Source organism: Pseudophryne corroboree, chromosome 4 (assembly GCF_028390025.1).
Source record: "Pseudophryne corroboree isolate aPseCor3 chromosome 4, aPseCor3.hap2, whole genome shotgun sequence".
In the NCBI taxonomy this organism is placed as follows: domain Eukaryota; kingdom Metazoa; phylum Chordata; class Amphibia; order Anura; family Myobatrachidae; genus Pseudophryne; species Pseudophryne corroboree.
In genome coordinates, this window is record NC_086447.1 from 781,567,572 (window position 1) to 781,594,842 (window position 27,271).

Consider the following 27,271-nt stretch of genomic DNA (forward strand, 5'->3'; position numbering starts at 1 on the left):
ACCATACAAAAGAGGAGACTCTTGGCTTTCGGGGCAGACCAACCACTAGTTTATGTGACACTGGAAAAGGAAACGGGAAGCAACCGTGTTTCGGGTCCCCTCCAGTTGTCCACCTAGCTTGCACAGGATACAGGGTTTCTGGCTAGATAGGAAATACTGTACAGAAATGCTAAGCATGGTAATTTGACATCCAGGAACATAGGGAGGAGTTTTTATCTCACTCCATTATACTTAGAAAAATTACACTTGCCACTGTACGTTACAAGCTGTTTGTGCTAATTAGTACACTAGTAGAACATACTGTACAGAGATACTAAGGACAGTGATTTGGCATCCACGAACTTAGGGAGGAGCTTTTATCTCTCTCCATTGTAATCTTTCTAAGTATAATGGAAAGAGATAAAAGCTCCTCCCTAAATTCCTGGGTGCCAAATAACCGTCTTTAGTATCTCTGTATAGTATTTTCAATTAGGGTACTAATTAGCACGGACAGCTTGTAAAGTACAGCGGCAAGTTTAATCTTTCTATGTAAAATGGAGAGAGATAAAAGCTCCTCAGTAAGTTCCTGGATGCCACATCACTATACTTAGTATCTCTGTACAGTATTTTCTATTAGGGTACTAATTAGCTGTTCGTGCTAATTAGTACCCTAATAGAAAATACTATACAGAGATACTAAGGATGGTGATTTGGCAACCAGGAACTTAGGGAGGAGCTTTTATCTCTCTATATTATACATAGAAAGATTAAAATTGCCACTGTACGTTACAAGCTGTTCGTGCTAATTAGTACACTAGTAGAACATACTGTACAGAGATACTAAGTACAGTGATTTGGCATCCACGAACTTAGGGAGGAGCTATATTCTTTATTCTTAGTATCTCTGTACAGTATGTTCTATTAGGGTACTAATTAGCACGAACAGCTAATTAGTACCCTAACAGAAAATACTGTACAGAGATACTAAGTACAGTGATGTGGCATCCAGGAACTTACTGAGGAGCTTTTATCTCTCTCCATTATACATAGAAATATTAAACTTGCCACTGTATGTTACAAGCTGTTCGTGCTAATTAGTACACTAGTAGAACATAGAGTACAGCGATACTCTGGATGGCAATTTGGCATCCAGGAATTTAGGGAGGAGCTTTTATCTCTCTCCATTATGCTTAGAAAGATTACAATGGAGAGAGATTAAAGCTCCTCCCTAAGTTTGTGGATGCCAAATCACTGTCCTTAGTATCTCTGTACAGTATGTTCTACTATTGTACTAATTAGCACGAACAGCTTGTAACGTACAGTGGCAAGTGTAATTTTTCTAAGTATAATGGAGAGAGATAAACTCCTCCCTATGTTCCTGGATGTCAAATTACCATGCTTAGCATTTCTGTACAGTATTTCCTATCTAGCCAGAAACCCTGCATCCTGTGCAAGCTAGGCGGACAACTGGAGGGGACCCGATACACGGTTGCTTACTGTTTCCCTTTCCAGTGTCACATAAACTAGTCGTTGGTCTGCCCTGAAAGCCAAGAGTCTCCTCTTTTAAATGGTACCAGTCCCGAGTCTCTGGGACACCCAGAACCAGAGATATCAGTACGCAAAGTGGACTCATTTTCCCATAGACTATAATGGGCCCGTTAATTCAGACCCACCATGGGTTCCGACGCTTGCCATGAGCCTTGTGGGGGTCACAGAAACTTGGAGTTGGTACCCTCTGGTAGCTAATTGTCTCCTCGTCCATACCAACCTAGCAATGAAGGCTCTTACGTCCCACACTGAGAGTCCCAGCTTTGAGTCCCAAAGTGCCAACCTTTTTTTTTTTATATGTTCCCGTGACATTCACTTTATTATTGTTTTTCTTTGTTATACATTCAATGAAAGGGTGCACACAGGTTTCACATAAATCAAAGTAAATCTGCAGCAGCGATTCATTCCGCTATATACAAATACACAGCGGTAATGAGTATAAACTAGTGTATTCCGACGCAACTAACTGAGCAACACAGTACTGTAGATTGTCGGCATTTGTGTATTGTACCTGATCTGAACTCCCTCCCTGTCCACTGCATGACCTGTGCAGGCTCCCAGGGGGGAAGGGCAATGGGGGTAGGGAGAGGCAGTGGAAAATACGTGCTTTTCAAATACAAGTATTTGCGTCCGAGTCCCCTAAGGCATAAACCAACACCAATGGGAAGGAAGTGCCAACCTTTTTTTAATGTGTTCCTGTAACATTCACTTTATTATTATTTTTTTTCTTTGTTATACATTCAATGGAAGGGTGCACACAGGTTTCACATAAATCAGAGTGGGCGGTGGATTTTCCTACATACAGTAGTATACTGTTGCACGTCTTGTAACCTGATCGGAACTCCCTCCCTGTCTACTGCATGTACATTGCAGGCTCCCAGGGGGGAAGGGGAAAGTGGGATGGGTGTAGGGCGAGGCAGTCGAAAATACTGTGTTCAAAGAAAAGGCATAATTAAAACCATGGGGAACTTTGCAGTGTATCGTTATGTGCATATACCTCGCTTAGTCCTATCGCCCCTGTGTATTTTAGCTAGGGGATTGTGACGCTCCTTCAGCATTGCCCCATAGCCTGCAAAATCTGGACTATTACTTGCTCCGTAGCCTAGGGCCTCCGTGGAGCAAGGAGTCATAGGTGGTAGCCATTTCAATTGAGTCTGCCCTGCTACAGAATTGTATGTGTACTGTACGGTGCATAGAACCTTAACAGAACCGCTCCTGCAGATTTGCCCTGGTTTATGTGAATAAAAAAATAATAAAGTGTCTGTAAAAAACTAACATGCATTCGTACTTTAGAAATCGAACTCGGGACTCTGAGTATAGGAAGCGGAACACTTCACCACTTCGCCGCAGACAGATGAATAAATCCATTGGTTTTGATTATGCTGTAATGGCTATGGGATTAGGACGCTAACATACTGTACAAAATTCCTAATCTCAAGAGGCAATAGTGAACTTCTAACACGTCCATTTGCGACAGTGTACACTACTGGTTTTATGTTGTTTTGTCTGCGGGACTTGGACGCTCACATATTCATAAAGTACTGTAGATGGATCATATACTGTATGCTGTACTATTTGCGTCTGTACCGTATATACTGTATTAAATAATGCAGCATAATGAGTATTTACTGTATTAAATAATGCAGCGTAATGAGTATTTACTGTATGCAGCGTAATGAGACGCTTAGTAAAGTAGTCCTTATTATATATTTCAGTATTGTATTTTACGGGAGACCACACGCATGCGCAGTGGTGATTGTAAAAGGCGACATCTGGTGGATGATCGCAGGTATTACACGTAAAGGTAACGCCAAACGCTCTGTCTGCCTCCGTGCGATTAGGTACGCCTTTCTGTGACTAGGCGCGCCTCCCTACGCCCTGGTACGCTGCGTATGCTCGATCGGGACAAACGCCTCAGCCAGTCAAGATAAAGGTGGCTACATCTGTATACTGCGCACAACTGAAATGCACCACAGGTATGGATGGATAGTATACTTGACGACACAGAGGTAGGTAGAGCAGTGGCCTACTGTACCGTACTGCTATATATTATATACTGGTGGTCAGCAAACTGTGCAAAACTGAAATGCACCACAGGTATGGATGGATAGTATACTTGACGACACAGAGGTAGGTAGAGCAGTGGCCTTCTGTACCGTACTCCTATAAATTATATACTGGTGGTCAGCAAAATTATGCACTGTACTCCTACTATATACTACAATGCAGCACAGATATGGAGCATTTTTCAGGTAGAGAACGTATAATACTGGTGGTCACTGGTCAGCAAAACTCTGCACTGTACTCCTCCTATATAATACTACTGGTCCCCAGTCCCCACAATAAAGCAGTATGAGCACAGATATATGCAGCACACTGAGCACAGATATGGAGCGTTTTTCAGGCAGAGAACGTATAATACTGGTGGTCACTGGTCAGCAAAACTCTGCACTGTACTCCTCCTATATAATACTGCTGGTCCCCAGTCCCCACAATAAAGCAGTGTGAGCACAGATATATGCAGCACACTGAACACAGATATGGAGCGTTTTTCAGGCAGACAACGTATACTGCTGGTCACTGGTCAGCAAAACTCTGCACTGTACTCCTCCTATATAATACTGCTGGTCCCCAGTCCCCACAATAAAGCAGTGTGAGCACAGATATATGCAGCACACTGAGCACAGATATGGAGCGTTTTTCAGGCAGACAACGTATACTGGTGGTCACTGGTCAGCAAAACTCTGCACTGTACTCCTCCTATATAATACTGCTGGTCCCCAGTCCCCACAATAAAGCAGTGTGAGCACAGATATATGCAGCACACTGAGCACAGATATGGAGCGTTTTTCAGGCAGACAACGTATAATACTGGTGGTCACTGGTCAGCAAAACTCTGCACTGTACTCCTCCTATAATACTGCTGGTCCCCAGAATAAAGATATTTGCACTGCAGCCCCCTGAAACAAAGTGAGAGGACGCCAGCCACGTCCTCTCACTATCATTTCCAATGCACGAGTGAAAAATGGCGGCGACGCGCGGCTCCTTATATAGAATCCGAATCTTGCGAGAATCCGACAGCGGGATGATGACGTTCGGGCGCGCTCGGGTTAACCGAGCCATACGGGAGATTCCGAGTATGCCTCGGACCCGTGTAAAAAGGGTGAAGTTCGGGGGGGTTCGGATTCCGAGGAACCGAACCCGCTCATCACTAGTTTCAATTAGAACAGTCAAACAGCCATAGGCAGCAGAATGTCACCTTTTATTCGGTATATTACATTATATTCAATGTATTGAATGTCTATTAATATAAAACTCATTGATTTGATTACTAACTAGGACATTGTGGTTTGATGTTTATTTGGTTACAATAATGTTGCAGTGAATAAATATTAGAGATATGCATCTGAGCAGTGGAGCCCGGGGCTCGGATCTGCCCCAGGTGCCTCGAACCAATCAACATCTCCCCATAGACTTTAATAAGTAAAGATGGCCACCCGCACCCCTTTGACACCGCTGACACCGCACTGCTGACAGCGCCACCTGCACTGCTGATACCACCACACTGCCGGCACCCCCACACTGAGGATACCGCTGGCACTCCTGTGATGCCAACACCCTCGCACTGAGGACACAACCGGCTCTCCAGCCCTGCCAACACACCCCAGCACTGAGGACACTGCTGGCACTTCTGCATTGCCGACACTGTCAGCAGCCCTACACTAAGGACACAACCTGCACCCCTGCACTGCTGACTCAGCCTGCACCCCTACACTGCTGACACACCACAGCACTGAGGACAATGTCAGCAATCCTGTGTAGTCGACACCACCAGCAACACAGCAGTACCAACACAGCAGGCAACCCCACACTGAGGACACTGCCTGCACCCCTGCACAGCTGACACTGCCAGCAGTACACACACCACATGCAACTTGGCACTGAGGACACCACCATCACTGCCGACACCACCAGCACCCCAGCAGTATGGAAACCGCCGGCAACCCCACACTGAGGACACTGCCTGCACCCCTGCACTGCTGACACTGCCAGCAGTACACACACCACATGCAACTTGGCACTGAGGACACCACCATCACTGCCGACACCACCAGCACCCCAGCAGTATGGAAACCGCCGGCAACCCCACACTGAGGACACTGCCAGCACTGCCGACACCCCTGCGGTAAGGATACCCCTGCACTGCCAACACCACCAGCAGTACCGACACCACCAGCAACTCTGCACTAAGGAGACCACCAGCATCTTCTGTCACAGTAAGTGCACTATTGGTGTATCCGCTCTGCACTGTAACCTGCATTGTATCTGATCCACACTGTATCCCGCACTATATCCAACATGTACTGTATCCGGCTAGCAATGTTTCCAGCACTGTATCCAAGCCACACAGTATCCAACCCACACTGTATATGACCCACCGCGTATCTCGCACTGTATCCAACCAGTGATATATCCTGCACTGTATCCAACCCACACAGTATACAATCAGCACTGTATCCCAACCCACTCTGTATCCCACGCTGTTTCCAACCTGTCCTGTATCCTGCACTGTATCCAACCCACACTGTATCTGACCTACACTGTATCCAACCCACACTGTATACCGCAGTTTAGCCAGCCAGCCTTTGGCCAATATTGGTGAAAACAATATTGTGAGCTATGAGGTGGTCAAAATTGAGTGGAAATGACTGGAAATTAATGTTATTGAGTTTAATGATACTCGAGGGACAAAAAAAGGCCCAAATTAAGTAATTTTAGCTTTTTTATAAAAAAAAATTTAAAAATCCAAATCGAAAAGCCAGTCACAGCGATTTGGCAAGTCCAAATCCAAATCCAGCCGATGAATTTGAACCAAATCCAAATCCAGCCAAAATGGCCCGGCGCACATCTCTAATAAATAATATGTGCATAAATATAGTTTTTGGAAAGGTATATGAAATAAACATAAAAGCATTTCTGAGTTGGTGCCTAAAAAATGCTGACACAGGACTGACTTTGAGATGGGAGTAAAGCAGGAAAGAGCAATTAAGTGTATACTTGGGCAAAATCAATCTGCACTAAAGGGGAAGCAGAATTAAAATGTGCAGAGAGAGTTGGATTAAGAAGGGTGTGTAAAAGTATCCAGTATTTATACTACATGCAAACAAACAAATGTATAAGCACCCCTTGCCCAGGTGCACAGTTACACTTTTTTTTTATTTACTATCAACTCAGAGGCAGGCCCTATTATATGTTTATGCTGTGCCTGTACGTTACTGCACCCTGGTATCGCTGTTTCACTTGTATTTTTAAATTATGAAGTCACCATGGTTTACTGCACAATGAAGTGAGAAATGGGAACAGACAACCATGGGGGTCATTCCGAGTTGTTCGCTCTTTGCCGTTTTTCGCAACGGAGCGATTAGGTGGAAAATGCGCATGCGCATGGTACACAGCGTGCATGCGCTAAGTAATTTAACACAAAACTTTGGAGATTTACACAAGCTCGAGCGACGTTTTTTCAACGCTCGAGTGATCGTAGTGTGATTGACAGGAAGTGGGTGTTTCTGGGCGGCAACTTGGCATTTTCAGGGAGTGTGCTAAAAACGCAGGCGTGCCAGGAAAAAACACAGGAGTGGCTGGAGAAACGGGGGAGTGGCTGGCCGAATGCAGGGCGTGTTTGTGACGTCAAACCAGGAACTAAACGGACTGAGATGATCGCAATCTAGGAGTAGGTCTGGAGCTACTCAGAAACTGCAAGGAATTATTTAGTAGCAGTTCTGCTAATCTTTCGTTCGCTATTCTGCTAAGCTAAGATACACTCCCAGAGGGCTGCGGCCTAGCGTGTGCAATGCTGCTAAAAGTAGCTAGCGAGCGAACAACTCAGAATGAGGGTCCATGTACCAGGTGACATATGTCATGTTGGAAGGAATGGTAAATAAGAGTTTTACTAACTTCTGACCACAAACAGTAGAATCCAGCAGGCTTCATTTTTCCTTTGTGACATGTTCTGTGGAAACACATTGTCATCCTGGGTCATGTCAAGAAAGGTATACGTCTGGTAAAGTGTTATATAAAATATGTGCGAAGGCTTAAAAGTGCTTTAAAACTGCTAAAGAATCCATAATGTCTGCAAGGTTCCCTAGCAAAACAAAATATACAGTACAAGGTAACTGACATTAAAGCACAAAGTAGTACAGGTTGAGTATCCCATATCCAAATATTCCGAAATACGGACTTTTTTGAGTGAGAGTGAAATAGTGAAACCTTTGTTTTTTGATGGCTCAATGTACACAACCTTTGTTTAATACACAAAGTTATTAAAAATATTGTATTAAATGACCTTCAGGCTGTGTGTATAAGGTGTATATGAAACATAAATGAATTGTGTGACTGTAGACACACTTTGTTTAATGCACAAAGTTATAAAAAATATTGGCTAAAATTACCATCAGGCTGTGTGTATAAGGTGTATATGTAACATAAATGCATTCTGTGCTTAGATTTAGGTCCCATCACCATAATATCTCATTATGGTATGCAATTATTCCAAAATACGGAAATATCCGATATCCAAAATACCTCTGGTCCCAAGCATTTTGGATAAGGGATACTCAACCTGTATAATATTCCAGGGGAAGTATCCGACCACCGCTACTGGGACAGAAGGATTTTTTTCCCCCTTTGACTGATTTATAAGGGTTGCTGTTACTTCCCTTGGATCGTGTGGGGCAGGTGTATTCAACCTGCGGCGCACCAGCTGCTGTGAAACTACACATCCCAGCATGCCCTAACAGCTAAACTGTGTCAGGGTGTGCTGCTGGGATGTGTAGTTCCACAGCAGCTGGAGGGCCGCATATTGAATACCTTTGATATGGTCTTTGAAAGTGAGAGATTGAATTTGACAGACAGATGCATTTTTTTCAACCAAAACTATTTTGAAACAAGAGAAGTAGTAATTAAAAATGATGTCCATTTTAATTTGTTTCAGTCTGTCATTATATTGATTAAAATGCACTCTAGAACAGTCCTGGGATGTGCTTTTAGATGTTCCCATACAGAAGCCGCTTCTGGTAACCTCAGCTAGCTGGAAAACGATCTAGTGGTTAACGGGGTCATTGTGGTTTAATTGAACTGAGCTGTTTTGATTGGAGAGAAAGCCACAGCTAATCGAAAATAAGCCATATCATGTAAGATGATACCTGTGACCAATTACAGAGGGTGTGCGGGGTCCACAAGAGATAGAAGAGAGGACAAAGAGCTTAATATAAGAATATTTCATTTGAATTGCTGAGTTAAGTCTAGAAATGGGGTTTTAGTTTTAAACACAAATACTGTATGAAAAGTAAAAATAAACATGTATTTGTGAAGGAAAAAGTAGGAAATAAAGCATGACACAGCTTTCTTTGAATTCTACATAAAATACATATTTATTATTTCCTGTGCAGGATGGTTGCATGAAGGGACAATTGAGAACAGTGGCTGCTCCAGAGGTGTGGCTGCAGCGCAGTCCAAAATACAAATGAGGGAACCACACCAACTGCCAGTGAGTCCAGGACCTGCAATATTTGGCAGCAATTGGAGTGGCAGTTGGTGTGGCTCCCCTATATGAATTCTGGACTGTGCTGCAGCCTTTCCTCTGGAGCCTCCACTGACTGGGAGTAAAGGTCAGGGGTGCCAACAGCTGTGCCAGGTCCAGGTAATCTGAGGGGGGGGGGCATGGGCAAAAAAAATGTAAAATAAAGTTTCTGTCAGCCGCACGCGCTGGATGGGGGGGGCGCTAGGTGAGCAGCAGGGGGCATCGGGGATAGCTGCTGGGGGGAGGGGCATATGTGATCGCGCACCCCCTCCCCCCGCACTTCAAGTAGGGAGAGAGAGAACACTGCTGCAGCGCCCAACCCTCCAACTTTCCCAGAATGCCGTGCAGTATACGATGATGTTAGATGTCATCGCGCACCGCACAGCATTCTGGGAGCAGCCGCTGAAAGGAAGGATGCAATACTTAGCTTCACCAAAATCACTGCAATTAGTGACATCACGTGGTCACTGCAGGTGTACAAGCGTTGTACAATCAGTTGAATGCAAAAAGACCTTTTTCTGTGCTGATACCAGTAGTCTCTACTTGAACATGAGCGCACCAGCCATATAATGTATAATCAGTAGTACCTGTTTGCTTGCTTGCAGCAATAGACACATGCTCAGCTCTTCATAGGACCAGTTTTTTTATGTCATGACCAGGGCCAGTTCTTGCCCTTGTGGCGCCCCGGGCAAAACGATAGGAGCGTGGCTTCATATGGGGGCGTGGTCAGTTACGCCCCCATTTTTGCCCCCTGTAGCGCCGCTGAAAGAGATAAAAAAAAAAAATGTATACTTACTATCCCCGCTCCTGATTCCAGACCGCTGCAGACCTCTGCCGGCGCCACTCCTCTCCTCGGAACAGCATAGACACTAGAGGTCAATTATGACCCCTAGCGTCTGTGCCACAATGCTGTGCGGTGCGCGATGATGTCATCGCACACCGCAAAGCAAAGGTCCCCTCCACGAAGGGAAACTAGACACGTAGCGTCTGGTTCCCTTTACAGCGGGGGACCTGCGCGGGGCACAGAGGCGGGGGGCACAGTAGCGGATCTTGCCATAGTGCGACTCCCTCCGGAAGGCGGCACCCCGGGCAAAAGTGCTGCTTGCCCGTGGCAAGATCCGCTACTGGTTATGACATATGTAAAGTGATGACAGTATATCATAGAGCACTTCTGGAGCCCACCATTTATTTGTAAGGCATACAACATTATCACAGCATCTCTGCCACACATCACTGCCGAAATTGCAAAGTCCATGAGCATTTGTAAGGCATGCGATAGAAATCTAAAAAACAAATAAAAGAAAAAGTAGTTCTTAAACTGCAAGCATCATTTGACTTTACATTGGATACTTCACACATGCGCAATGGTGGTTTTCAAAGGTAACACCTGGTGGACATATATAAGTATTGCACTCTCCAGATACTCAATTCTTTATACTGCAACTGCATACGCCACCCTGCAACAAAAAACATCAGAGAGAGGATATAAAGGAAGAACCAGACGCTTGACACTTGGCGCGTGCAGTGTGCAGGCTCCTCAAGTCAAAAATGACTATGATTATTCGTATATATATATATATATATATATATATATATATATATATGTATATGTGTGTGTGTGTGTAAAGGGTGCAAACAGCGCTAACCACCATAAACCAATTGCTTATTACAAAAAATCAAATGGCAACTTCTCAATATAAATTACATACATAAAGTGCATACAGAGAAATAAAGTGCATACAGAAAAGTGAATGAAGTATTAATATAACACTCCAAAAAGTTAGGTGTCGCGACCAGATTTCAATGCAGTCCAATTCCAAAATCAACCAGTTATCAAAATGTTCTAGTGGTAAATCAATCGCGCCTTCAGTGTTAAGCAAATGGATACAGTAATGTTATCCTCAGATAATCAATCAAATGTGCATACCGGACATGAGGGGGTCAAACGCCTTTACAGAGTATCTTTGTATCACCTCGTACTCCTCTTCCTCTTAGACTCGTCCCGGTATAGGTGTAGAGTTTATATGTGCAAATATGCAAAATAAGTGTTTCAATAATTGCTCTTTGAAAGTGATATAGTGCTTGATACATGCAATGTCACTAAAGTGACTAAGTGCAGCAGAAAGTGCCAGAGTGCTTATATGATTATTTAAGCTTCTTGAGCTAGTAGAACTGTGCTAACCCAGTATAGGTAACGTGCTTATTCACCAATTCATAGGGGTGCAGCACCAACTTTGAGTGATCAAAATAAATGTACTCATTATATATTGCACTCACATTTGCATTACACTCTGTTGAAGGGTGCCCTTGTTCACTCAGCAGTAGGGAAGTACCTTAAAAATCAAAACAGGGCTCCCATATGGGAAGAAAAATCTTGCTTATCTGTAGTTTCTCATGGATAGAGTGGACAGCCGGTAAGTGCCCAGTAAATGCCCAACGTGTTTCGTCCCTTTGCTCAATAGTGGGACTTCCTCAGGGGTCAATAATGGCTTACCCTGCACTTAAGCACCTTAAATACTACCCCCGTAATGTGCACACCATGTGGGGATTCGCGTCCGTCGCGTGACGCGAAAATAATGAAGTGCGCATGCACGGGAGTCTGGAGACACCGCGAGATCGCGGTGGAGTACACTGAACTACAGCCCCGATATAGGCTGCGCGAAAGAACGCGTCTAGGCATGACGCGAACAAGACGTGCCGCGCATGCTCGGGATTCCTGTAGTATCGTGTGCTGTTGAGAAGGTACACTGAACTCCACAGCCGTATCTACAGCTGCGTACGCGTGTCCTTCAAATGCTGAGTGCTATGAGTATTGGGTGTCTAAGTGTGGGGGATGCCCAATAATAGGGATGAACAAATAGAAATCACTAACAATACAGTATTAATGGATGTGTCACTGTATAATTCATGCTCCGTCCAATGAATAGGAATAATAAATATTAAATTATGTAAAATCAGGACAATTAATGAATAAAAAATCAGATAGAATCTGATAAAATCAATAATCAATAGTATTCAATCAATAATGAATAAATACATAATTAAACACATAATTAAACAAATATGAATGAATGAATGACAGGTAGAACGTATGGGTGTATCCATGTCACAATATTTTACCCGCACATGGCAGCTACATGATGCGGTACTGAGACACCAAATTCACCCATCGGAACAGTACAGGGAAAAAAAAGGGCAGCAAGAACTAGATTTTTATAATAATAATATCTAGATAATAAGGTATAAGATGGGAATAAGGGAGAATCAGAGGAAAGGGGTAATCTCATAGTGTTCGTTGATACCTTCTGGCATTTAGGTCCCCAAAGTCTGGATCCAGAACATTTCTCTTTGTGCTAATTTTTTATCTCTATCTCCTCCTCTTATTCCCAATACCACATGTTCGATGGCTTTAAACGTCATTTGGTCCGGATATGAACTATGGACTTTATTAAAATGTTTGGGGACCGAGTGGTTATCCATCTTATTTCTGATAGCTCTTACATGTTCCTGAATCCTAAAGCGGAGAGTTCTCTTAGTCTTGCATATATATTTTAATCCGCACGTGCATTCGAAACAGTAAACAACATCATTTGTGGAACAATTGATCAAGTCTTTGATGGTGAATGATTCTGACAAGTTCGAAGTTGTAAACTTCTTTCCATCCTTGTGTGCAAATTTACAGATGCAGCAGTGATTGCACTTATAAAATCCTTTTGACTTGATCCAGGAGTCGGTGGGTTTCGATTGTGTGAATACTAAGAGGCTGGGTGCTAGGATATCTTTCAAATTCCTTGCTTTTCTGTAAATGGTTCTGAGTCGCTCCGGTAGGATTGGTTTTAAAATCCTATCCATCTTCAGAATATGCCAGTGCCTTTTTATTGCTCCCTCAATTCTTTTCTCTCCGGCGTTGAAGGATGTAGTAAAATTTAGTTGGTGATCCTCTTTCTCTCTGACTTTATATCTGAGGAGGTCTTCTCTTTGTGTAGGAGTAGTTTTTCTCTCTCGCCGTGTTGACAATTCTTTGCGGATACCCTCTTTTAATAAATCTGTCCGAGTATGTGTTAAATTGTGTTTGAAAATCCTCATCCTTAGTGCAATTTCTCTTCAATCTGCAAAATTGTGAAAACGGGATGTTTGTTTTCCACTTTTCCAAATGTCCACTGTTAAAATGAAGGTAACTGTTTTTGTCCACAGGCTTAATGAAGTTCTTAGTTATTACCCTTGTGTCTTCCGTCGTAAGAACTAAGTCCAGGTATTCTATTTCGACCTTGTGTACTTTATATGTGAAGGTTAAATTAAAATCATGCATAGAGATGTATTTAAAAAAAGTCCATAAAAGAATCCTCACTCCCTTTCCAAATCGGTAAAATATCATCTATGTACCTCCGGTATGTGATGATGTTATGACGGAACGTCTCATTCGTATAGATCCGGTCCTTCTCCCAGCTCCCCATATGTAAATTGGCGAAACTGGGAGCAAAAATCGTACCCATTGCGGTCCCCTGGACCTGCAGATAAAACTCACTGAGGAATTTAAAATAGTTATGAGTGAGAACAAAATTAATTAAAAGGCAAATAAAATCTTTATGTCCTTCTTCCAAATTCGGGTCACATTGTAAAAACTCCCTGCATGATTCGATTCCTTTAGCATGTTCTATAGATGTATAAAGGGACTAAACATCTATGCTCACCCATAGGAAATCGTCCTCCCAGATGATGTTCTTCAGATCATTCAATATTGCTGTTGTGTCTTTAACATACTACTTAAGTTCCACGACGTATTTGTGAAGAAAGACCTCAATGTATTCAGAAATGTTGGCTGTGACGGAATCAATACCAGCAACAATTGGGCGGCCAGGTGGTTTAATGAGGTTTTTATGTATTTTTGGAAGAAAATAAAATATAGGAATGATTGGGTTGTTTGTGATCATATATTGAAATTTGTCCTTGTTTATATGACCTGCCCTTAATCCCTCCACTAAAATTGTCCTGAGGTTAGACACAAAAAGTTCTGTTGGATCCTTTTCTAATTTCCTATAAGAATTCACATCACTCAGGAGCCTGTACACCTCTTCTTCGTAATCCTTTCTATTCATTATCACTAGACCGCCCCCTTTATCAGCAGGTTTTAATGTAATTGTTGAGTTGTTCTTCAATTTCTTGAGTGCATTTTTTTCGAAATTAGTGAGATTCTCTTTTGTTTTCAGATGATGATTATCCTCGCAAAGGTCTTTTTTGACGAGTTCATAAAAGAGATCTATTTGGCTACTCTTAGACTCCAGTGGGTAATATTTGGACTTTGTTTTTAGGCCTGATTTGTTAACATTATCTTCATAGTTCTTAACAATCCCGGTTTCTTTTTTCAGAAAGTGCCTCTTTAGGGTTAGTTTACGCACAAATGTATTTAAGTCCAAGAATAACTGAAATGTATTTGGTTTAGTGGTGGGTGCGAAGGAAAATCTTTTCCTAGGAGTGAAACCTCAGAGTTTGTTAACTTTTTCAAAGGGATAAACAGGACTATTTCAAAGGGATAAACAGGACTATTGTAACGATAGAATTAAGCATTGGAATAGGACTAGGAATCTATCAGTTACCAGAAACAGGACTTATGAACAGAGTCACTATCATAACAATAGAAGGGAGGAGAGATGGACCACTGTTCCATTCAAACCATGAAGACAACCACCTAGGGAAAACTACACACCAAGAAACAGACAAGTAACAACCAAGAATAGGTATGTAGCACTGAATAGAATCAACTCAGAAAGTGATAGTGATTTTTTTATCACCGGCCACGCCTGCATGGAGGGACAGGTACAAAAGACACTCGGTCAAAGAAAGCATACACATGGCCTCCCCCCCTGAAGCAGTCCGCAAGAGAAGAAAAGGAAGATGAGCAGGACGTCCTCAACGCAAAAAAAAGAAACAGATATTAGTAGCCGACAATGAAGAAGAAATTAAGGAAAAGGGCATTTTCAACCTATCAGACAAAAAGTTAACAAACTCTGAGGTTTCACTCCTAGGAAAAGGATTTTCCTTCGCACCCACCACTAAACCAAATAAATTTCAGTTATTCTTGGACTTAAATAAATTTGTGCGTAAACTAACCCTAAAAAGGCACTTTCTGAAAAAAGAAACCGGGATTGTTAAGAGCTATGAAGATAATGTCAACAAATCGGGCCTAAAAACAAAGACCAAATATTACCCACTGGAGTCTAAGAGTAGCCAAATAGATCTTTTTTATGAACTCGTCAAAAAAGACCTTTGCGAGGATAATCATCAGCTGAAAACAAAAGAGAATCTCACTAATTTCGAAAAAAATGCACTCAAGAAATTGAAGAACGACTCAACAATTACATTAAAACCTGCTGATAAAGGGGGCGGTCTAGTGATAATGAATAGAAAGGATTATGAAGAAGAGGCATACAGGCTCCTGAGTGATGTGAATTCTTATAGGAAATTAGAAAAGGATCCAACAGAACTTTTTGTATCTGACCTCAGGACCATTTTAGTGGAGGGATTAAGGGCAGGTCATATAAACAAGGACGAATTCCAATATATGATCACAAACAACCCAATCATTCCTATATTTTATTTTCTTCCAAAAATACATAAAAGCCTCATTAAACCACCTGGCCGCCCAATTGTTGCTTGTATTGATTCTGTCACAGCCAACATTTCTGAATACATTGAGGTCTTTCTTCACAAATACGTCGTGGAACTTCAGTCGTATGTTAAAGACACAACAGCAATATTGAATGATCTGAAGAACATCATCTGGGAGGACGATTTCCTATGGGTGACCATAGATGTTCAGTCCCTTTATACATCTATAGAACATGCTAAAGGAATCGAATCATGCTGGGAGTTTTTACAATGTGACCCGAATTTGGAAGAAGGACATAAAGATTTTATTTGCCTTTTAATTAATTTTATTCTCACTCATAACTCTTTTAAATTCCTCAGTGAGTTTATCTGCAGGTCCAGGGGACCGCAATGGGTACGATTTTTGCTCCCAGTTTCGCCAATTTACATATGGGGAGCTGGGAGAAGGACCGGATCTATACGAATGAGACGTTCCGTCATAACATCATCACATACCGGAGGTACATAGATGATATTTTACTGATTTGGAAAGGGAGTGAGGATTCTTTTATGGACTTTTTTAAATACATCTCTATGAATGATTTTAATTTAACCTTCACATATAAAGTACACAAGGTCGAAATAGAATACCTGGACTTAGTTCTTACGATGGTAGACACAAGGGTAATAACTAAGAACTTCATTAAGCCTGTGGACAAAAACAGTTACCTTCATTTTAACAGTGGACATTTGGAAAAGTGGAAAACAAACATCCAGTTTTCACAATTTTGCAGATTGAAGAGAAATTGCACTAAGGATGAGGATTTTCAAACACAACTTAACACATACTCGGACAGATTTATTGAAAGAGGGTATCTGCAAAGAATTGTCAACACGGCGAGAGAAAAAACTACTCATACACAAAGAGAAGACCTCCTCAGATATAAAGTCAGAGAGAAAGAGGATCACCAACTAAATTTTACTACATCCTTCAACGCCGGAGAGAAAAGAATTGAGGGAGCAATAAAAAGGCACTGGCATATTCTGAAGATGGATAGGATTTTAAACCCAATCCTACCGGAGCGACCCAGAACCATTTACAGAAAAGCAAGGAATTTGAAGGATATCCTAGCACCCAGCCTCCTAGTATCCACACCATCGAAACCCACCAACTCCTGGATCAAGTCAAAAGGATTTTATAAGTGCAATCACTGCTGCATCTGTAAATTTGCGCACAAGGATGGAAAGAAGTTTACAACTTCGAACTTGTCAGAATCATTCACCATCAAAGACTTGATCAATTGTTCCACAAATGATGTCGTTTACTGTTTGGAATGCACGTGCGGATTAAAATATATAGGCAAGACTAAGAGAACTCTCCGCCTTAGGATTCAGGAACATGTAAGAGCTATCAGAAATAAGATGGATAACCACTCGGTCCCCAAACATTTTAATAAAGTCCATAGTTCAAATCCGGACCAAAATGACGTTTAAAGCCATCGAACATGTGGTATTGGGAATAAGAGGAGGAGATAGAGATAAAAAATTAGCACAAAGAGAAATGTTCTGGATCCAGACTTTGGGGACCTTAATGCCAGAAGGTATCAACGAACACTATGAGATTACCCCTTTCCTCTGATTCTCCCTTATTCCCATCTTATACCTTAATATCTAGATATTATTATTATAAAAATCTAGTTCTTGCTGCCCTTTTTTTTCCTGTACTGTTCCGATGGGTGTATTCGGTGTCTCAGTACCGCATCATGTAGCTGCCATGTGCGGGTAAAATATTGTGACATGGATACAGCCATACGTTCTACCTGTCATTCATTCATTCATTCATTCATTCATTCATTCATTCATTCATTCATATTTGTTTAACTATGTGTTTAACTATGTGTTTAATTATGTATTTATTAATTATTGATTGAATACTATTGATTATTGATTTTATCAGATTCTATCTGATTTTTTATTCATCTGATTTTTTATTCATTAATTGTCCTGATTTTACATAATTCAATATTTATTATTCCTATTCATTGGACGGAGCATCAATCATCCAGTGACACATCCATTAATACTGTATTGTTAGTGATTTCTATTTATTTATCCCTATTATTGGGCATCCCCCGCACTTAGACACCCGATACTCATAGCACTCAGCACATGAAGGACACGCGTGCGCAGCCGTAGATACGGCTGTAGAGTTCAGTGTACCTTCTCAACATCTCCCGATACTACGGGAATCCCGAGCATGCGCGGCTGATCTTGTTCGTGTCATGCCTAGACGCGTTCTTTCGCGCAGCCGCAATCGGGGCTGTAGTTCAGTGTACTCCACCGCGATCTCGCAGTGTCTCCAGACTCCCGCGCATGCGCACTTCATTATTTTAGCGTCACGCAACGGACGCGATTCCCCACATGGCAGGCACATTACGGGGGTAGTATTTAAGGTGCTTAAGTGCAGGGTAAGCCATTATTGACCCCTGAGGAAGTCCCACTATTGAGCAAAGGGACGAAACGCGTTGGAAATTTACTGGGCACTTACCGGCTGTCCGCTCTATCCATGAGAAACTACAGATAAGCATTATGTTTTTTAATTAATTGTACCAGTCCATCTATATTTTTTTATTGTCATTTTGTTATTAAAACCTTTTTATTAATGATACTACACTATCAGAGATTTTTCTTCCCATATGGGAGCCCTGTTTTGATTTTTAAGGTACTTCCCTGCTGCTGAGTGAACAATGTACCCTTCAACAGAGTGTAATGCAAATGTGAGTGCAATATATAATGAGTACATTTATTTTGGTCACTCAAAGTTGGTGCTGCACCCCTATGAATTGGTAAATAAGCACGTTACCTATACTGGGTCAGCACAGTTCTACTAGCTCAAGAAGCTTAAATAATCATATAAGCACTCTAGCACTTTCTGCGGCATTTAGTCACTTTAGTGACATTGCATGTATCAAGCACTATGTCACTTTCAAAGAACAATTATTGAAACACTTTTTTTGCATATTTGCACATATAAACTCTACACCTTTCCCGAGACGAGTCTAAGAGGAAGAGGAGTACGAGGTTTCCTGATACAAAGGTACTCTGTATAAGGCGTTTGACACCCTCATGTCCAGTACGCACATTTGATTGATTATCTGAGGATAACATTACTGTATCCATTTGCTTAACACTGAAGGCGCGATTGATTTACCATTAGAACATATATATATATATATATGTATATATGTATATATATATATATATATATATATATATATATATACGCATACTAGGGATGAGCGGGTTCGGTACCCTAAGAACCGAACCCACCTGAACTTCACATCCTGAGCCCGGATCCGAGCCTGGCTCGAGACTTCCCACCAGACTCAAAAACCCGAACGAGGCAAAACGTCATCATCCCGCTGTCGGATTCTCACGTGTTTTAAATTCAGTATAAGGAGCCACACGTCGCCGCCATTTTCACTTTAGTCTTGGAGAGTGTAGCGAGAGGACATGTCTCCTCAGTGTCTGTGCAGGAAAGTGGTGTGGCACGTTGGGTGGCGACCTGCTTTTATGTGTCATTCCAGTGCTCTCTTGTGCTGCATCAGACAGTGGTGGTGTTTTGTGCTGCATTAATCCAGTCACAGTGGTGGTGTCCTGTGCTGCCATAAGTCCCGTGCTGCTGCTGCTGTATAAGTCCAGTGCAGTGGTGCTGTGTTGTGCTGCATCAGTCCAGTGGTGGTGTCCTGTGCTGCCATAAGTCCAGTGGTGGTGTCCTGTGCTGCCATAAGTCCAGTGGTGGTGTCCTGTGCTGCCATAAGTCCAGGGGTACTGCCATATAAGTCCAGCGGTACTGCCATATAAATCCAGGGGTACTGCCATATAAGCCTAGTCCAGTGGTGCAGCCGTGTAAGTCCAGAATACTGCCATTTAAGTATAGTGGTACTGCCGTATAGTTCAGGGGTACTGCCATATAAGTACAGACCAGTGGTGCAGCCGTATAAGTTCAGGGGTACTGCCATATAAGTCCAGGGATACTGCCGTATAAGTCCAGTGGTGCTGCTGTATAAGTCCAGGGGTACTGCCGTATAAGTCCAGGGGTACTTCTGTATAAGTCCAGTCCAGTGGTGCAGCTGTATAAGTCCAGGGTTACTGCAGTATAAGTCCAGTTTAGTGGTGCATCCATATAAGTCAAGGGGTACTGCCGTATAAGTCCAGGGGTACTGCTGTATAAGTCATGGGGTACTGCCGTATAAGTCCAGGGGTACTGCCGTATAAGTCCAGTGGTACTGCCATATAAGTCCAGTGGTACAGCTGTATAAGTTCAGGGGTACTGCCATATAAGTCCAGTCCAGTGGTGCAGACATATAAGTCCATGGGTACTTCCGTATAAGTCCAGGGGTACTGCCATATAAGTCCAGGGGTACTACCGTATAAGTCCACCAATATTGTGCGTGCATTACATCTGGGCAAATTCCAGCATGTCCCATGTTTTGCACATACAATTAATTTGGTGGTGCAGAATTTTTTATAAAATGACAGGGGCGTGCAGGAGATGCTGTCGGTGGCCCAAAACATTGCGGCCCACTTTCGACATTCATCCACTGCGTGCCACTCCTAGATGAGCCAGGTGTTTGTGCCACACACTTGTGTCGCTTAGAAAAGTCATTCAGCTACTTTACCTCATTGCACCTGACACTGCAGTGCCACTCCTAGATGGGCCAGGTGTTTATGCCGCACACTTGTGTCGCTTAGCAAAGTCATCCAGCTACCTCATTGCACCTCTTTTTCTTCTTTGCATAATGTGCTGTTTGGGATCTATTTTTTAAATCTGCCATCCTGTCTGACACTGCAGTGCCACTCCTAGATGGGCCAGGTTTTTGTGCCGCACACTTGTGTCGCTTAGCTTAGTCATACAGCTACCTCATTGCACCTCTTTTACTTCTTTGCATGATGTGCTACTTGGGGCCTATTTTTTAAATCTGCCATCCTTTTCTGCCACTGCAGTGCCACTCCTAGATGGTCCAGGTGTTTGTGCTGCACACTTGTGTCGCTTTGCTTAGTCATCCAGCTACCTCATTGCACCTCTTTTTCTTCTTTGCTTGATGTGCTGTTTGGGGTCTAGTTTTTAGAAGTGTCATCCTGTCTGACACTGCAGTGCCACTCCTTGATGGGCCAGGTGTTTGTGCTGCCCACTTGTGTCACTTAGCTTAGTCATACAGCTACCTCATTGCACCTCTTTTTCTTCTTTGCATTGTGTCGCCCACTTGTGTTGCTTAGCAAAGTCATCCAGCTACCTCGGTGCAACCTTTTGGACTAAAAACAATATTGTGAGTTGTTCAGAAAGTAAATGAGTGGAAATTAACGTTATTGAGGTTAATAACACTGTAGGATTAAAATTACCCCCAAATTCTGTGATTTTAGTTGTTTTGTGTTTTTTAAAAAAATCATCCAGATGTAAAGCCAAAACCAAAACCAAAACCCAAAAGGGTGTTTTTGGCAAAACCAATCCACATCCAAAACACGAGCGAGGATCCAGATCCAAAACCAAAACAGAAAACACGAAAGTGCCCACCGCACATTTCTAATATTTACACACAGTATATACATTTATTGCACACCCTGAAAAACGCTTAGAGCAGCAGTCCTAGATCTCAGGGCCAGCTTCTTCTCCCATGGGCAGCTTTATGTAGCATACGCACACGTTAGTACTCTCTCTGTAGGAGAAACTGCAATCATTTTTTACAAAGAAATTTTGTGATCAATGTGTACATTATAAAATATACATCATAATATTGGATGGCACTACTGTACTGTATTTGTAAAATTAGTTCCGCTGAGCAATAACAGACACCCACGTGAGCCAAGCCACAGACAAACACTAGTACTAATAATAAAGTATAAAAATAGTGTACATGCACTTACCTAGATTAACGTTAATCTTTCTTTCTTTCTTTCTTTCTTTCTTTCTTTCTTTCTTTCTTTCTTTCTTTCTTTCTTTCTTTCTTTCTTTCTTTCTTTCTTTCTTTCTTTCTTTTCATCTCGTGATGCACAAAATGGCAGTTGCTCAAATGAATTTATAAACCCATCACAGGTGCGTCTAAGAGAGGGTTTAATCTAGATAAATTAAAAAAATCCAAAAAATCCTCCAGCATTCTGCATAAAGGCCAGTAAATTGATATAAATCCTATCTAATTATAGTAAATAAAGAGATCTCAGTACATACAGATGGATCCATGTTTATCTTGGCCTTTAATAGGATTAATTGAACCAAATCAGTCAGACTTAATCCCCTGCTGTAATGGCTTAATCCCCTGATGTATTGTTCTCTGTGTTGTATTACATCTGAGAACAATAGATGAAAGGCTAAACCAAGGTGTGCCTAGGCGCAGCAAAGAAGTCAAGATAAATGTGGACCCTTCTGTACATCTCTCCATCTCTTCCTCTTACAGTATTTCCTCATCTTCAGTCTTCTCTCTTTTGATGCATTTATGAAAGAGAGCCCAACCTTGAGTTAGCCAGGTATGGTGGATCAGCAGGAGATGTTGGGTAGATGGAGGAGAAATGTGTTGTGGTGCCAGCAGCAGATGGTATGAATGGAGCCCTGTGCCAGTAGGGATTAAGTGTTGTTGGAGTATGAATGTGCTACTGCGCATACTCCATATTGGTTCCTACAGGGATGCTTCATTCCCTAACCAAGATGGCCACCAAACCTACTACTGCGCATACACAGTGACATCTCTATACATAGACTGTTATCGCTTGCATCTGTACAGCTACCTGCTACCCAGATACAGTCACTGGTAGGTGAGCTGTTTGACATCCTACCCTGCTCAAGGCCTGCTCCACATAACCAGTATGTATAGCTGTAAGTACGGCTGTAATGTATCTACCTTTCTACCTTATTCCAACAAGTGTGTGGTATATGGGGTGTCTGCCAGCATGGAGGGGAGTGTGCCAGGTTGGACGTCTGGCATCAAGGAGGAGCGAGGCGGTGTCTGGCGGCATGCAGGAGAAGTGTGCCAGGTGGGATGCATGGATGCACTGAGGGGAGGTGTGACAGATGGTTATTTGGAACCAGGGAAGGGACACACCAGACCTCACATTATATGAACACCACATACACACCACCGCCAACAGTATATTAGCCATTTATACAAATAAGCACCATTCACTCTAGTATAATGACCAAACCTCTCTATTATCAGTCAAGATTCGTGGATCATGAAAGATGTGGAGTGTCAACCAAAAATCATGATCAGGTTGGAGTTTGCAATGGGAAATATTTTGTGTATTAACTCTTTACAAATTATAGTGCTTAGGATGACTAGCTCCTTCCATTCCTATGCGCCAGTTAGAACATCCTATACACATTGCACCAGGTAGAGCATGTTACACACATTGCACCAGGTAGAGCACCCTATACACATTACACCAGGTAGAGCACGTTATACACATTGCACCAGGTAGAGCACCCTATACACATTACACCAGGTAGAGCACGTTGTACACATTGCACCTGGTAGAGCAAATTACACACATTCACCAGGTAGAGCACACTATACACATTGCGCCAGTTAGAACACGTTATACACATTGCACCAGGTAGAGCACTTTCTACACATTGTGCCAGTTAGTGTTCTATACACATTGTGCCAGGTAGAGCATGTTATACACATTTTATATGGTAGCAGGGAGTAGGGACAGAGAGGCCCCAGGGAGTAGGGACAGAGAGAGGTAACAGGGATAAGGGACAGAGAGAGGCAGCAGGGAGTAGGGACAGAGAGGCAACAGGGAGAAGGGACAGAGAGGCAACAGGGAGTAGGGACAGAGAGAGGCAGCAGGGAGTAGGGACAGAGAGAGGCAGCAGGGAGTAGGGACAGAGAGAGGCAGCAGGGAGTAGGGACAGAGAGAGGCACCAGAGAGTAGGGACAGAGAGAGGCACCAAGGAGTAGGGACAGAGGTAGCAGGGAGTAGGGACAGAGAGAGGCACCAGGGAGTAGGGACAGAGGTAGCAGGGAGTAGGGACAGAGAGAGGCACCAGTGAGTAGGGACAGAGGTAGCAGGAAGTAGGGACAGAGAGGCAGGAGAGAGTTCAGCCTGGAACCCCCATTGGGGAGCACCACTGAACATCATCATGAGAGAGAAAGAAAATACCCTTCATGAATGGGATCAGGGTATCGGGGAAGAATACGCACTGTGGATCCCTCACCATCCCTGGCCAGCTCATCTCTCTCCATACCGGTGCCCAGAGCTCTCCCTCCTCAGCCCTGCAGGACTCAGGCAGGCCACGCCGCAGCACTCATTAAGACAGTCCGCAGATCGGCATGAGGCTTACACCGCCGCCTGCCTGGAGTCAGAGGATGCGGCCAGGGGGTAGTAGAAACCACGGAGGGGGGCGGCCACCTGGGTGGGGAGAGAGAAGAGGGGAATCAGCAGAGAGAGCGGTGGCGGCATCCAGCTGGGGGCACAGTGACCAAACTGCTCCCATCTGGGGTATATACAGCAGCGGCGTCAGCCGGGTGGGTGTCCAGTGGGCTGCAAGGGAGCAGCGGTTGAGTCACGCTACTAGCGTAGGGAGGGCATCTGCAGCCGTTATTCGTGGGGGGGGGCATGCGGAGCAGAGGATGAGGAGAGGGCCAGAGATCACACTCTTCGTGGTCTCCGCCCCTTCCAAGTTTCTCCCTCTGTTGTTGTGGAGACCTGACTGACAGTACAGGACAGCGCTACAGGTCAAAGCGCGCCCTGGGGGACCCAGCGTTTTTTTATTTTTGTGTCCCCACCATCAATTCTGGGGTAAAATACGCGCTATATCGCATTTTTGCGAACACTGTGTAATGGATAGCACTACTGCCTTACAGCACTGAGGTCAAGGGTTCGATTCCCACCGTGGCCCTAACTGTGTGGAGTTTCTATATTCTCCCCGTACTTGTGTGGGTTCCCTTCAGGTACTCTGGTTTCCTCCCACAATCCCAAAATATACTAGAAGGTTAATTGGCTCCCTACTGTCACGATCCGGGTATCTGGACGCCATTACCTGCCGTTTAGGTGTCTTCTGAGACTGGCCCAGCGTTCCAAATCCGGATCTCATCTGTGTCAACACTCTGCACATCCCTCCTGTCATTCTGAGACACTACCACAGCGGCGCCATGTTTGAATCCAACATGGCGTCTCCCGTCCTCCGCGGCCTCCGCCGCCGTTACTGTGTTATTGCTGCAGGTTCTCAGAATCATGTATCATGCCTGCCGCGGCCTCTGCTGCCCTCCAAGTGTCTCAGCATATAACTGTCGTCTGGCGTCTCCTGTCCTCCGCGGCCGGCGCCGCCATTATCATTATGTTTGCACATTTCATTTCAAACCAGTTTTCCCTCCAGGTTCCAGCATGGGCGCAGCCATGTTGGATTTGATCACATGCTCCAATTCCTCCAATCCACCATCTCTGGAATATGCATAATTGCCTAGCCAATGCCTGCATAGCAGCAGGTATAAGTATCCTGTGTCTAGGCCAGATAGATGTCAGTGCTTTGAATGTCATACCTTGTTCCAGTCTCTCTCTCCTGTGGTTTGTTTCTCCAGGTTCCAGCTCCTGTCTCCAGCATCCACAAAGAGACCCGCACCTGCTTTCCATCCTGCGGTGCAGCCTGACTCTGCAATCCTCTGTGACTGATTCAGCTTTCAGCTATTACTTCGTTTGCTTCCAGCTTCCAAGCTTTCAGCTATTAACCCATCTGTTTCCAGCAACCTGCTTCCAACAGAATTCAGCCTCCTTAAAGAGCCGGTGTTCTCCCAGCGGATTTCTACTTATCAGCAGTATCCATTACCACCGGTAACCACTCTTCATTTCATCTGTTTCCACGCACCCTAGCATCTTTCAGTTTTAACTCCGTGTCTCCACCATCTGGCTGGTTCCGTCCAGTGACTCCTACAGTGCATTCCAGTTACCAGCATCATCTCATACACCTACTGGCGTGTTCCTCGGTTGTCTCCACTACTACAGCCTGGCCTGGTAAGGTTATTCTACCCAAGGACTATAACATCCGTTCTGCAACCTACCAGTGCCCTGTTATACCTTTTAAGGTTTAGTGATCCAGGAACTGTATTATCTGCCACTGCTAATACTGACTGTGAACGCTGTTGTGATTATACGGAGTCTGTTTAATAAACTTTCATTTGACTTTTAACCTGCTTGTCATGGTCACACCTTCGGGTTTCCTTCCACACTTACATGTCCAGGGGTCTGATTAAACCATCTAAGTTTAACTTCATTCCAGCCCCTACAACTGAGGCTTCCTCCCGTCAGCCTAAACCCTCAGTTGTGACACCTACGAATTAACCTTAGCGTGAATGTGTGTGTGCGTGTAAATGTGGTAGGGAATTTAGATTATAAGTTCCACTGGGGCAGGGACTGATGTGAATGGGCAAAATACTCTCTGTAAAGCGCTGTGGAATATGTGTGCGCTATATAAATAACTGGTAATAAATAGTAATAAATAAATAAACATATTACTATTTACTATAGTGTAAGCAGGCAGAGATCCGCATAGGCTCGAAGCCACATAAACTCCCTGAATTTTTCTGACATGTGTTGAGGATAGGCAGGGCTAGCCTTAGTGATTGACAGTGGTGGTCAGGTGACAGATGGGTGCCTATTAGGGATAGGTAGGAGGAGTATGCACAGGGGTATATAGTTCAGGGTTTTGGCAGCCATCTTCCTCTTGCCAGTTTTTCTTGGATGAGGGTAAGGCATACTGTCAGCATTTTGTCAGTTATTTCCCCTCTTTTCAATACTGCATATACTACTGCTCCCTCCCTTTATATTACAGTCAGTGTGCGCTTTAGGTGTTATCCACACTGTTCTGCTGCAGCATGCCCCGTCCCAGAAGATCAGCGCCCCCCCCCCCGCCGCCTGGCTGAGGCCTCCCGACCGCTCGCGGCAGCGGGCTATCGCCGGCCGCGGGTGCGCGCGGTCCCCCCCTCCGCTTCGCCGCCCGCCGGAGACAGGGTCCTGCTCTCCACGGGCGGCGGTGCTTCCCCAGCGTCGGCCGTTCCCGGAGCCCGGCGCAGCGGCAGAGCCGCGCGCGCCGGGGCTTCGGCCTCCACAGGCGTTAGTACGCCTCTCCACATGGCCGCGATTGGCGGGTCACGTGACCCGGCGGGTGGGTGCCGCGAATCAGCGGTGAGGAGGGGAATGAGGGGTCTTTCACCGGCCAGCTCCCCTGCGGGTGCCTGGCTGGTGCAGGATGTAGTGTCCCTGCCTTCTGGTCCAGGGACAATGGGGGGTGCGGGGCCTGCGTTTGAGCATGCGCAGGCTCTGTTTCCCCCCACCGTTTCCATAGGTGCCAATATCGGGGTGGGCAGCGGGGTGTCGGGCGCCAGCGGGCAGACAGCTGGGATTTACCCCGGTGCGCTCCCGGTGTCCCAGATATTGCTGCCGCCTGTGAGTGGCCTGTGGCCCAGCGAGCCGACGCCGTCTGCTGGCCAGCTCCTGGTGCACCAGATGGGGCCGGGACCAAGTTCCTTGGCCGCTCCATTCGCGTACCGGGGCGGCACGTATACGGCTTCGCCCGCGGGTTTCCTTCCG

At 44.2% G+C, this 27,271-nt stretch overlaps 1 long non-coding RNA gene across 1 annotated transcript in view; it reads right to left on the reverse strand.

Annotated features, from left to right (window-relative positions):
- Positions 1 to 27,271, reverse strand: part of LOC134911767 (uncharacterized) — a 56,987-nt gene that overhangs the window by 23,576 nt on the left and 6,140 nt on the right. The window contains exon 2 of the long non-coding RNA XR_010176829.1: positions 21,617 to 21,791. This is a non-coding gene — a long non-coding RNA (uncharacterized LOC134911767). The remainder of the gene's footprint in view (positions 1 to 21,616; positions 21,792 to 27,271) is intronic.